At 41.4% G+C, this 12255-nt stretch overlaps 1 long non-coding RNA gene across 1 annotated transcript in view; it reads left to right on the forward strand.

The window, feature by feature from the left end:
• Nucleotides 1-4349: 4349 nt before the first annotated feature.
• The window catches only part of LOC306698460, a 97653-nt gene continuing 89747 nt past the window's right edge, over nucleotides 4350-12255 (forward strand). The window contains exon 1 of the long non-coding RNA XR_013767144.1: nucleotides 4350-4409. This is a non-coding gene — a long non-coding RNA (uncharacterized lncRNA). The remainder of the gene's footprint in view (nucleotides 4410-12255) is intronic.

Raw genomic sequence — 12255 nt, forward strand, 5'->3', positions numbered from 1 at the left:
CTGTATTAAAATGATCCTCACATACAAGTAACTAATATTCATTTAAAATCTCCTTTTCTGTTCTCAGTCTTGTGTTTGGTGCTTTCATCCAAAGCAAGCCGCTATCTGATATCTGCAAATAATGAACGTCCTCTAAATCATATCTTCTAAACATAATAACATTAAAGAGTTTCTCTACATTGTTCGACTTCAGAAAAGAACAAGATTTCATCATTCCCTCTCAGTAGTTTGATTTAATTACTGCTGTGATTGTAGTCTGACTCTCAGGAGAGCCCGTGGATTAAGCATCATAAATAAAACCCACAAAAACAGCTGCTGTGTCCACGAAGAATAGTTAGAGCCAAAGAGCAAAACTGCAGGGCTTAATTATGCAATATGTCTGTTTTTAGGTATTCTTGTAATTGATTTGCATACTGTGTTCCTGCAAAGAAACAACTCATTTCTATTCCGATATCGTCCAATTAAATTGAAATAGATACCTGTACACACTTCTCAGAGATAGTTGGTGCTTGTTGCGAGCCATTAGAGTAAACACAGATGAACACGCATACTTATATTATTCACACTGCCGGTATGTATAGCACTTTGGGGCCAGTGTAGCCACTTTAACAGATTTTTCAGAGCTAACTTTTGACAAAAATGTATTCTTCCAATAAGATGATATGACATATGCTGCACATTCCTCGTGCAAATGAATGCAGAGAGTAAAAGAAACATGTTGTCGTCTCTTTATGAGGCAAAGTGGTGCAAAACGCCTCAACCAAGGTACATGAGCCATGTGCTTTTAAGGAGAAAATAGTATAGTATATTATGTTTTAGCATTTGATTCAACTTGCCGGTGGCCGACCTAACTGATTTTCAGAAGCTGCAGGCTCAGTTTTAAAGGAAGGTACTGGTATCATATGAAGTGAATCGAAGGAATCCATCGGTACAAACGATGTAACTCAAGTTTGTTGTGAATTAGGCTAAATTTTGGCAAGGGAAAAACTGGCGTGACTGGAAATTCTTGTGGATCCAGGTTCCCCAATTCTCTTCATGTGTGATGATATTAATCCCAATATTAGCCATTTCATGATAGTGAGACCATTCAGTCTCAATCTTCAGGTTCCCAGCTTTTAGATGATGTATGGGTCTACGATAGAGAGGGGTAGAGAAGAAGAGCTCAAGGGAATCAAATTGACTTCAATATTTTACAGAATATACTATATAATATATATTCAATTTCACATTTCACAAAGAAACTGCTCAACATATAATAATTGCTTAATTTATTACTGTAACGCTAATGTAAAGATCTCTGTCGGCATGTGTTATACGCTTAACAGCACTTTGCAGGTATCTAAAAACCCAAATTGAAGTGCTATTGTATTGTTGCAGGGCACCAGGCACATTTTAACTTAATATGCAATCCTAGGAATATTTTTAATTGCTTTACTTGACTTTATTTTTTATTCCTTGGACTTTTAGAAAAATTCTCTCTCGCCTTGTGTTGAAACAAGTCCACCACAGATGGTCTCCTCTTCTCTGCACCTACCGACGCAACTTCAAGCAAAAGAACCATCAAAACAAGGCTCTGGTTATGGCACGAGCTTCAGCTAAATATAAAGCCTGCCGTGCAGAGCGTGAATATGAAAGAGGTGCTGCTCAGAGCGAGACTCCTTTCTGTTCCGCGACATTTTCCACCACAATGCTCTGGAGGAGGCCAAACTGCACTATCTCTCAATTAAATAGCCCGCAATCCAGGAGACCATGCTGCTGTCCGCCTGCTTCACTTTGATCATCACCCCGAGGGGCCGGATGGCCATGAAAACAGTGCAATCAGAGAACATGATTGCCATCATGCAACCACCTCTCTGGGTGGGACTGAGCGCCGTGTGGAGCTGGTACGTGATGACATTGTCCACAGTCATTATGGTGAAGAATACACTACATTTGAATGGAATGAAATTGCCATTTATTTTTGTATCATCATGTGATATTATTTTTCTAGATTTAACTGCTGTACTCTCCATTTAGACCGCTGTGGATTTTCTAAAAGAAACAAACCCACATTGTTATCAATTATAATCTTTATTATTTGTGAGGTTGGAAATGGAATGACATTTTTTATTCACACCTTGTTTTTATTTTTTCCTTTTTTCCCCTGCTGCCTCGTTTCTGCAAAACCTGCAGGCTCTCATCAGGATGTAGTGGACTGCTGTAGGTCCAAACTTCCTTTCTCAGCATACAGCAGCAGCACAGCAGGATAACAGCAATCAAACACATCATTTCAGGAGTGTTTTTCTCAGGAGGACTGTTTGATTGCTCAGTGAACCTGGAACTTTGTTTGGCTAAATTGGCAATGACTGAATTGACTGTTTTCTCTACCAAGTTCGACAAAACATCACAATTGTATTGATAAGACAAACACTAAACAAGTAGCATTTCTATGATTACTTATAGAGTACAACTTTGAGCACTTTCACTGCATGGCGTTGCAACAGCTGCAAGTATGTTTTTGTACTTGCCATGTGTGTTTTATTTTTTAACTGTTATATTGTTGAGGAAAATGGTAATTCTACTATAACGTAGGATATATCAATTCCTGCCATAAACACACAATACCACATGTAAACACATTCAAATTGTTAGACCATGCCAAAATTGCATACCAGAAAAAAATATCCCCTTACAGTGCCTGAATTTGTTTCGAGATTTTTGTGTGTCGATGCTTGCTAAACCATATTAGGCAGGGAAGAGGAGAAAAATGATTAAACCTCCAAAAGGTTGGGCCATGTATGTCTGTGACCACATTTGCTTCATTCCCTCTTTGACGCCATGTCGCCTGCGAAGAAATACATTTCGTCTTTTTTTCCTCTTATCTTCAACATAATTATTTTCTCTAATCAAAGCCAGCCTCTGTTAAATCCACTGCTGTAATAGACTTATTATATGGGCCCACCAAGGTGGGGAATACTATTTCAGGCTCTTCCTGTGAAATTCACATTCATTAATCAGGACCTTCTTTTGAGGCTTTAGAAATATAGGTGACTTTCACTGAAACAGCAGGCACGGAGGAGAACATGTGGCTCCTTTAATTGGATAAGCCGGGACACAGGAGATGTCACATAGACACAAGGATCACTTATAGCAACATGCAGTTTATAATTAGCTTAATGTGTGCTCACAAAAGGAAAAGGAATGTCCGTGACACAGGTGTGATAAATATTTGTACTCTCCATATTTACAAGTTAATGCATGTATTGCCTGGGAAGGTTACTGGTTGTTGTTCGGGACTTTTTGTCTCCATGTGTGACTCCTCTCGTTGCCCCAGTTGCTGACCTAGATCACTTTTTGTCTTTTATAACACAGCTTTTCTGGCAGCATGTCCAGTAGAATGTATGTCACTCATCGATGTGCAACAACGTCAGGTAAAATTGAAACTCTCAGTTGCAGAGTTGAGGACATTTCTCCAGTGATCCATGAGGCTCCTTGAGTTCTACTCGCTGGGTGAGAGGTTGCTGGCATTTAAACCTCTGGGGAAGTTGTTCACACCAGGAGTTCACATGATGACAGCCGCCTGTCACGTAGACGTGCATCAGGGTCAAGGTCGAGCTGTGAATTGGTGTGCAATAATCTGGAAAGCAGTGACAACAGAAATGTGTGTGTGTGTGTGTGTGGGGGGGGGGGGGTTCTTCTGGAAGTCCACTTCCTGGGTGATTGTCCTGTTGTACCAGGCTGGTTGAGGAAGAGCGGCGAGCCTGTAAAGAAAAAAAAAAAACCTTTTCAAATTGATTTTTATTTATAGATACTGTTTTTCCCAGTGTTATCTGTGGCAGCCTAAAGGTGTCAAGGAGCACTGGGATACGACTGCATCACTGTGCACAAGTTAATCAAGTATTAATTGCTGTATTTCCTTTGTACAGCACATAACGCCCCTTCATGTTGGTGTAATGTCAATTCTCTCATTCATTCACTATTAATATGGAGACATAAGTGTCGAATGTGCTTTTGCATATTGTGACTGTTACTCATTGGCAATAGGCACTGATCGCCCCTCCTGCCTGCTGATAGTTATCATAGGTCTGGTTTTGCCTTTCTCGTGTATATCTGCGTCAACGTGTGCTAAACAAAAAAAAAAAAGCTGAAACACTAGTCTGCTCGTCTTACATTCCACCATTAACGCGCAACATCGTGCCTCCTTTGTTAAGAGTCTGACTCCAGGAAGGCTGCGACTCCAGGAAGCAACGTTTGAGACTCGGCCCGGTGACCGAGGTTTGGGGCGTCGACTAAGCTTCACTCAGACCAATCGGAGTTCACGGTGAAACTTTGTAAACAACTCTCACGCTGTTTTAAAGCCCCTCTGCTGTATTTACTACGAAACGGCGTGACGGTGCTGCAGCCAAGTGAGCCCAAAGTGCCCGAAACAGGTGAGACGGAGTTGTGTTTGTCCGCTGTTGTTTATAAAATGTGTATTCATGTGCGCTGTGTGTGCGCGAGCGCGCGCGCGCCGAGCGTTTGCATGCGTGTCTTCGTGACTCGTAGTAGTAGTAACTGTAGCAGCAGCAGCAGCAGCAGCAGCAGCAGCGGTGCTGGTGCAAAACAGCTGTCATGTAGGCCGAGTGACACAAGTGAAGAAGAGCAGTGTCGGTTTGTTTTTGTTTGTTTGTATTTATAAAACCAAAAAGAATACGTAACGCCACATTTAACAATGTAGCCCACCGAATGACGTCGCCACTGTACATTACAGTGGAACGCTAAATTCCCGTCTACCACTTCATAAGTCTCTGTTCAGCATTACGGTCTGGTTTGCTTTTAGTTTGGCTGGTGAAAGATGCGTCACCCTGATTGGAAGGGTAGATAAGAATTGAATTAAATTCGAGATACTTCTAAGGGAGTTGTGAAGGGTATATATATATACTGTATACTATATATATATATATATATATATATATATATATATGTTGCTTTGATTGAACAGTTTTTATGTTTTCAAATATTCATATTGTATCCCCTTTTGTGTATGTTACCAGGAGACATGTGTTTGAGGTGGAATGTATAACTTTAAATGTAACAGCTGATTTTGTCACTGGGCCTGGTGTCAATGAGCAGGCTGAAGGTGGAGCGGAGCTCATTAGAAATCACTCAGCATTTGCTCCCTGACTGAGTGACAGACCTGTTGGTTGGCAGCTGCGCAGAGCCTCTGCATATATTAGACAGACACCTACCACTTGTCCCCACTTGTTAGGTATCAAGAAACACCCAAATGTGAGACAAGAAAATGTGACAATCTATCCACCCAGCAGGTAAAAAGCTGACAGGAAAAAGTGTTTATGTTGAAGTGTTGAATTACGTTCTAAACTATTACAAAATGTGTTAATGGCAGCTGTTGTCCCCCCCCTCCCCCCCCCCCCCTCTTCAGATGAATAAATGCATTTCCCAGGGATTTTCTCTCTCTCACCAACTCACTCACAGATGTGAAGTTTCTGTCTGGCCTAAATAAGCCGTTCCACTTCTTCTCTGTGAACTCCAGTGGTGCTGAAAGTGTACTGCACTGTAGATGTGCCGTGTTTGGCTGCCTGCTGTTTTACTGTTGGTCTGAACAGCCTGCTATAGGCCACAGAAGTCTTTATTATGAGCGGATGTGGGCACAACCTTCGTTGTGGAACGTCAACATCTGCATGCTCTGTGTTTCCTCAGCACGCCCACCTCAGCTGAAGGAGGGGTTGAGGAAGAAGGGAGGGGGGGGGGGGGGGTGAAGCTTCCTGTCAGATTGGCTGAGACACTGAAGCGGCTGAAGTCTTTGGCAGAGACTCAGGCCTGGTGGGGGGGAGTGACTGCACGCAATCATGAGTTTCTTTTGCTGGAACTTCTTTTGAAATGTGACGCATTTGTGGCTTTGGACAGTTTCATATGTTTACTTCATCTTGATTGTATTGTCCTCTTTGTTATTGGGTTTCGACTTTGGAGAATTGTGTCTCTTCTCCAGCAGTCGCTACTCTGTCACTGTTAGACAAACAGCTTTCAGTAAAAGTTTAAAGGGCGGTATGTTCTCCTCTCCAAAAGTCCCTGGAACACGAAACACTTAGTGGTATTTTTGGCATTTTGATATTGTTTTGGATGTAAACTGACACTGTGGCAAAGAGGTTAAAATGTAAAGTCTGAGCTTTAACTGGGAATTGGATAAATACATGTGTGTGTATATATATATATATATATATATACCTCAACAAGGTATTTTTTTAGATTAATCATTTATGAAACATAAATATCTCAAATCATTTTTGTCTGGATACTGAAGATCGTTGATGCGTGTAATTACTGTGTTCCAACTTTTAAATGCAGTGACCAGTTCCCACAAATTCTCTATAGATTCCTCCACTGCTGCTCTGTTGTGAAGTGCAAAATTGATACATTCATATCATGTCTAAGAAGGAAACTCTCTCCACCGTTCTCTTAGCTTTGCTGATTAAGGTCATTCAATATAGTAACACGTCATCGACCTAAAGCCCCCCCCCCCTGGTGACTGGTCCAACACACATCCGATAGATCTCAAATGAACCTCATTGGATGGTGAATTCTGTAACAACACATGCACTTGCAAGATGAAGTGTGCTAACTTGAACACAAACATATTCTTTTTATAGAATCACATTTTCACATCTGGTCTGATCATATTGATTTTCCTGTTGTATTGTTTTTGTATCGCAGTTGGAGTTCAGCTGGAATCAAAAAGCTGTAACCCTGCGTGTCAGTCATCTCACGTAGCGATGACACCTCGCAGGGAGACCAGATTTGTTTGTTTTCACGTTGAGCTGCTCTCACAGCCACCCGAGTTGCCGTCGTACATGAAACGCGCTGACGTCATCACTTCCTGTCACGCTTCCGAAACACAAACGAGGCGTATGTCAGCGTTGACAGACTCACCGCTGTGTGTGTTGGTGGTTTTGAGAGGATGCTGGAGTTTTCAATCTCTTTGGCTTAGTGCTGTTCATGTTACAGGAAATACAGAATAGAGACTAATACATGTGAGGAAAAGGTGGCTAAGCTTTGCTGAGGAAACACCTTGAGACATTACATTACATTACAGTCATTTAGCAGACGCTTTTATCCAAAGCGACTTACAATAAGTGTATTCAGCATAGGTATTCAAGAGAACTACTAGTCATCAGAAGTCATAAATACATCTCCTTTTTTAAACAAGCATCTAAGAGCATAACCCAGAGCCAAAGTACAGTGCAGAAACAAACTAAAACAATAAGTGCAACAAACTAATACGAATACAATAAGTGCTAAGTGGAAGGCTCAGGGTAGCACTTCTTGAAGAGGTGAGTTTTCAGCCTGCGCCGAAAGCTGTTCTGAGGTCAGTGGGGAGTTCATTCCATCATTATGGGGCCAGGACAGAGAAAAGCCGTGACCGGGTCGATCGGCCACAGGGACCTCTGAGCGACGGGGCAACCAATCGCCCCAAAGCAGCAGAGCGAAATGGTCGGGCGGGGGTGTATAGGGCTTGACCATGACCTGGAGATAGGAAGGAGCTGTTCCTTTCACTGCCCTGTAGGCTAGCACCAGAGTCTTAAACTGGATGCAAGCTCTTACTCGCCAGTGTAGGAAACGGAGAAGGGAAGTTGTGTGGGAGAACTTGGGGCGATTGAACACCAAGCGAGCTGCAGCTTTCTGGACAAGCTCCAGAGGTCTGATGGCCGACGCCGGGGCTCCGGCAAGTAGAGAGTTGCTGTAGTCTAGGCGGGAGATGACAAGAGCCTGGATGAGCACCTGCGCGTCTCGTCAGTGAGGAAGGGGCGAATCCTCCTGATGTTGTAGAGCAGGAATCTGCAGGAGCGTGTAACCGATGCAATGTTTGCGGAGAATGACAGTTGGTCATCCAGGGTCACACCCAGGTTCCTCACAGTCCGAGTTGGTGTCACCACGGTATCGTCAATGGTGATGGACAGGTCACGGTGCGGGCAACCCTTCCCCGGGACGAACAGTAGCTCGGTTTTGTCCAGGTTGAGCTTGAGGTGGTGTGTCGTCATCCCCTTTGAGATGTCAGCCAAGAACGCAGCCGATGCGTGCCTCCACTTGGGTGTCACTGGGGGGAAATAACAAGACCAGCTGGGTGTCCTCATCGGCATAACAATGGTAGGAGAAGTCATGCGAGCGAATAACAGAACCCAGAGATGTTGTGTAGAGCGAGAAGAGAAGGGGGCCTAGGACTGAACCTTGTGGAACCCCCGTAGTCAGCATGCGTGGTTCCGACACGGCCCCCCTCCATGTCACCTGGTAGGATCGACCTGTCAGGTAGGATGTAAACAGGGAGAGTGCAGAGCCTGAGACGCCCATCCCCTCGAGGGTGGAGAGGAGGATCTGGTGAGGAGGATCCGGACATGAGATGAAGGCATGTTCTATACCAGTGGTTCTCAACTGGTCTGGCTGCGGGACCCACCATCACCCCTTAATGACAAGCCGCAACCCAAATTTTCAACTTCTCAGATTTATTTAATGAAAAGATGGTGCAGTTTGAACCTGAGCAGAAAATGTCCTCTGCATTCGTAGTAGTAGGGAGCTCTGTTGTGCAGAGAAATTGTTCCTGTCAGTCCCCGTCCCATCACATCTTTCACGTAAACGAGTAAAACGGCTTCATGCTTTCTTGTGCCAGAACCTCGCAGCACAAAACACACTGAGGTTTTTGCCTTCTTTTGTCCTCAATATAAGAAAATCCATATCTCATGTAGTCGGTGTCGTAATTGCGTTTCGCTCAATTAGCATATGAAAACAAACGTTGTGGGTGTTCTTCTATACTGTGAAATGGCGGGTGTCTATTAGCATTACCAGGCATTAACGGCAATACTGTTAAGGAGTGTTTTTCAGGCAAAGGTCCGCGACCCACTGAAAACGGGTCCGTGACCCACTTTTGTGTCACTGTCACTGATACAGTCTTTGGTCTATAGAGGGGAAAAAAGCAGAACTGTATTTATTCATGCATTCAACCTCTTTTAGAGGAGGTGCACTTGTGTTTGTGACCAGGTGTTCACATTCAAAGTACAGAAGACAACAACATTGCGTTACTCACTACAAGAAACAACTTTAGTGATAATCATCAGTTGTTGCTTAACAACGTTACATTTTTTTCACTTTTTATTCTGTGGTTCCGCATTTCGTGATGAGAATCAGCCTTCTGGGTATAGAAACGCTTCTCATAGTATCGCATGCGGCCTGTGTGCACCTTTTTCAGTATTCAAAGTCGATATATTTCAGAAAGGGCTCATCGTCCATGTGAGGCAAGTAAGGGGGATTTATTTTTCCTCCAAAAATCTGTGTCTGAAAAACGTAACTCTGCAGCCAAACCAAACTAAAGCTGTAGTTTTTTTTTCTTGCTTGCTTCTCAGCGTCACTACGTGTGGGATGTTGTGCACTGAGCCTCCCTATGAGACACAAAGAATACCGACAATGGTGAATAAACCCGACAGTCTATTAGAAGAACTTTGAGACAAGGTTGAAAATGAAATGGAGGAAGAAGAGGACTGCCAGCATGTTCTTTTAGTGCAGCAGCAGGAGGAGGAGGAGCACTGACAGAATATATGTACGGATGTGTCTACTATAGAATTGGACCAGGATCAACTTTGAGATTTGCAGCTGCTCTGCACAACATCCTGGCTTGGCGGAGCGGATTATGCCAACATAAATACTGTAGGAATGCAGTTACATGCTACACATTAAATCAGCCGTGTCGAATGAACTGTCGGATGTTCATTTCCTGCTGTTTGTGTCCATATTAATCTTCAATACAGCAGTTAGGTGGTTGTCTTGACAGTCCGTGCATTAATTAAAGCACCAACATCTAAAAAAACAAACATTTTCATAAATGTATATGCATCAGCTCACTGTTGCAGAAGTATGTTACACTGTCACCCCACACATTTTCACAAAAAATAATTGAACGCTGTTTCCTCATAAATCTATGATGCACTGACCACAGCACAGCTTTTAACTGGTGCATATATTATAGTTTACTCTGATTCACAGCTTTGCATTATTAATAAAGTAGCACAATGTGTGCTTTTTGCCTGCTCGCTGAGGCTTGTCGTGTTTTGTGAAGTAGAAACTTAACATATTTTTTTTTTTTTTTTTTGCGGTCGTCCTTACTGACAAGCTGGCAGCTTTTGGTAGTCAGTACAGTGCGTCAGACATTTCAGATGTGTCTTGTTGTCTTGAGAGGTATATCAGCTGCCGGCACAGTTATGTTGTGGTAAAAAAATAAATTCCCCAGTGGCAAACTCATTTCCCAAACGTACACTTTTGTTGTGTCATGAAGTCTGCTGGATATTTAAAAAAAAAAAAAAAAAAATTTTTTTTAGGTGCCAGACATTGCCACTTCTCTTCGACAGATTTATTTTAAAATTGAAACGTATCTTGCAAATGATCTCAATGTTCTTTAGAAACACTACATGAGATGTGGATACACACAAGTACAATAACACTTAGCGCACACACAAGTTTGTTTAAAAAAAAACGCATTTTTAAGATTCAGTCTTAAAAAAGTACGTGGGAGATTTTTTTTCTGAAACTGTTTCTTGTGTCACACACTTTCTGTAAACAAGTACTATTTATAACATGATAGAATAAGAAGAATTTCCTTGGTAAAATGTTTAATTAGCTTTAATAAAAATAGGATATTAAGACGATAGTGACTAATATCTTTGCAGTAGGCAGTACATCATCACTTCATAAAACATCATAAACGGCTTTGGCTCCTCTGCCTTATTTGTTCCAGGCGTTCCTAAACCCAAGAAATTCTTAGTCGACTAAACCATTAGTTGATTTAATCGGCAGATCTATAAAACGTTATATTTTTCCACAAAGAAACTCGCACAAGCACCACTTTAAATCGTGTGTTTACCAGAGATGTGCTCATAAGTTCCCCTCGATTCTCATTCTTCTGCTTTCAGTTGTTTGTGGACTCCGTTGGAGGGAGTGTAATTATTGTGGCGATGGTTTCTGTCCACGGTGTAGTTCATATATGGTGAAACGCTGGCCTCTAGTGGGCAGGAAAGGTTGTGCAAGTTAAGCCATCCCGTCAACATCTACTGTAGTATGATTGAGCATCTATTGCATCATTAGAGAAGTATAACTTTATTAACCAAGCAGTGCTCCCTGTTGGTGAATCGCTAATGTATATTTAAGAACTCATAATAGACTCACATCTGTCTGGCTATCAACACAACAATGATGCAACAATATGCAAATGCTTACTGGCTTTCAAAAGTAGGTTGATTTATGATTCCACACACAACAGTTGTTTTTTTAAAGCGCTTCCGCTGAATTCAAATTACATAATGTAAAGTGACCCTGACAGATTTTGCATACAACTTTAATATGCTATCATATTACCAAATAACACTTATCATTATACTTGATCAGAAATGACATTTTATATAATATTAGTATGCATCTAGAGGACAGATATGTGTTTTTGGTTGAATGGCCTCTAAAGCATATATGAGGTGTATAAAGTACTGTTATGTATGGATCAGATATGATATCTAAATGTGAGTGCAAAAACACATCCCCTTTTATAACAATATATGGATTTAATATTAATGTATGACAAGTAGAGCCCTCTCTTTCATACTTTGATAGAAATGAATTCCTGAGGATTCTGGGAAAAAATCCAATTCAGATATTTGCATGTTGTCCTTTCAAATGTCGCAATCATATTTTCTGATGTAGTAGAATGCTCTGGCAGTGAAGGAAAAAAAAATTGAACAAAATGACAAACAATTATTCATCATAAGCACTTTCATGTGCACCGTCACTGCTGGAAAATATTGGCGTTGCCCTTTAATACAGATTAAAAAGTACAGCTGTTGTTCTCGTACATCACCACTAGATAGCAGAAAAGTCATGTTGATGAAATCAAAAGCTGAGGACTCAGTAAGAAACATGACCTCAACGTGACATGCCTGCATGTACATGTGATGAGAGTTTCAGCTTTAGCTATAGGACTAAACAAGAGTTTTTTACTTTATTTACTCTGCAACAAAATATTGCTTTTAGGGATGTGCATTGTTTAAAATGGTATAACTGATATCGGTAATTATATTCTTCTTAAACTTTAAGAAGAATGCACATATTTTGTTCTGCCAGGTACGTTTATTTTTTATTCATTAAACAAAAAAGTTCTTGAAATATTAGATATTAAATCCTGTCTAACATTAAATAAGTTTTTTTTAAATTTTTTTTAATAAATGCAGTCTAAAATTTGGAAAATTGAAA

This window comes from Pholis gunnellus (assembly GCF_910591455.1).
Source record: "Pholis gunnellus genome assembly, chromosome: 7".
NCBI lineage: Eukaryota > Metazoa > Chordata > Actinopteri > Perciformes > Pholidae > Pholis > Pholis gunnellus.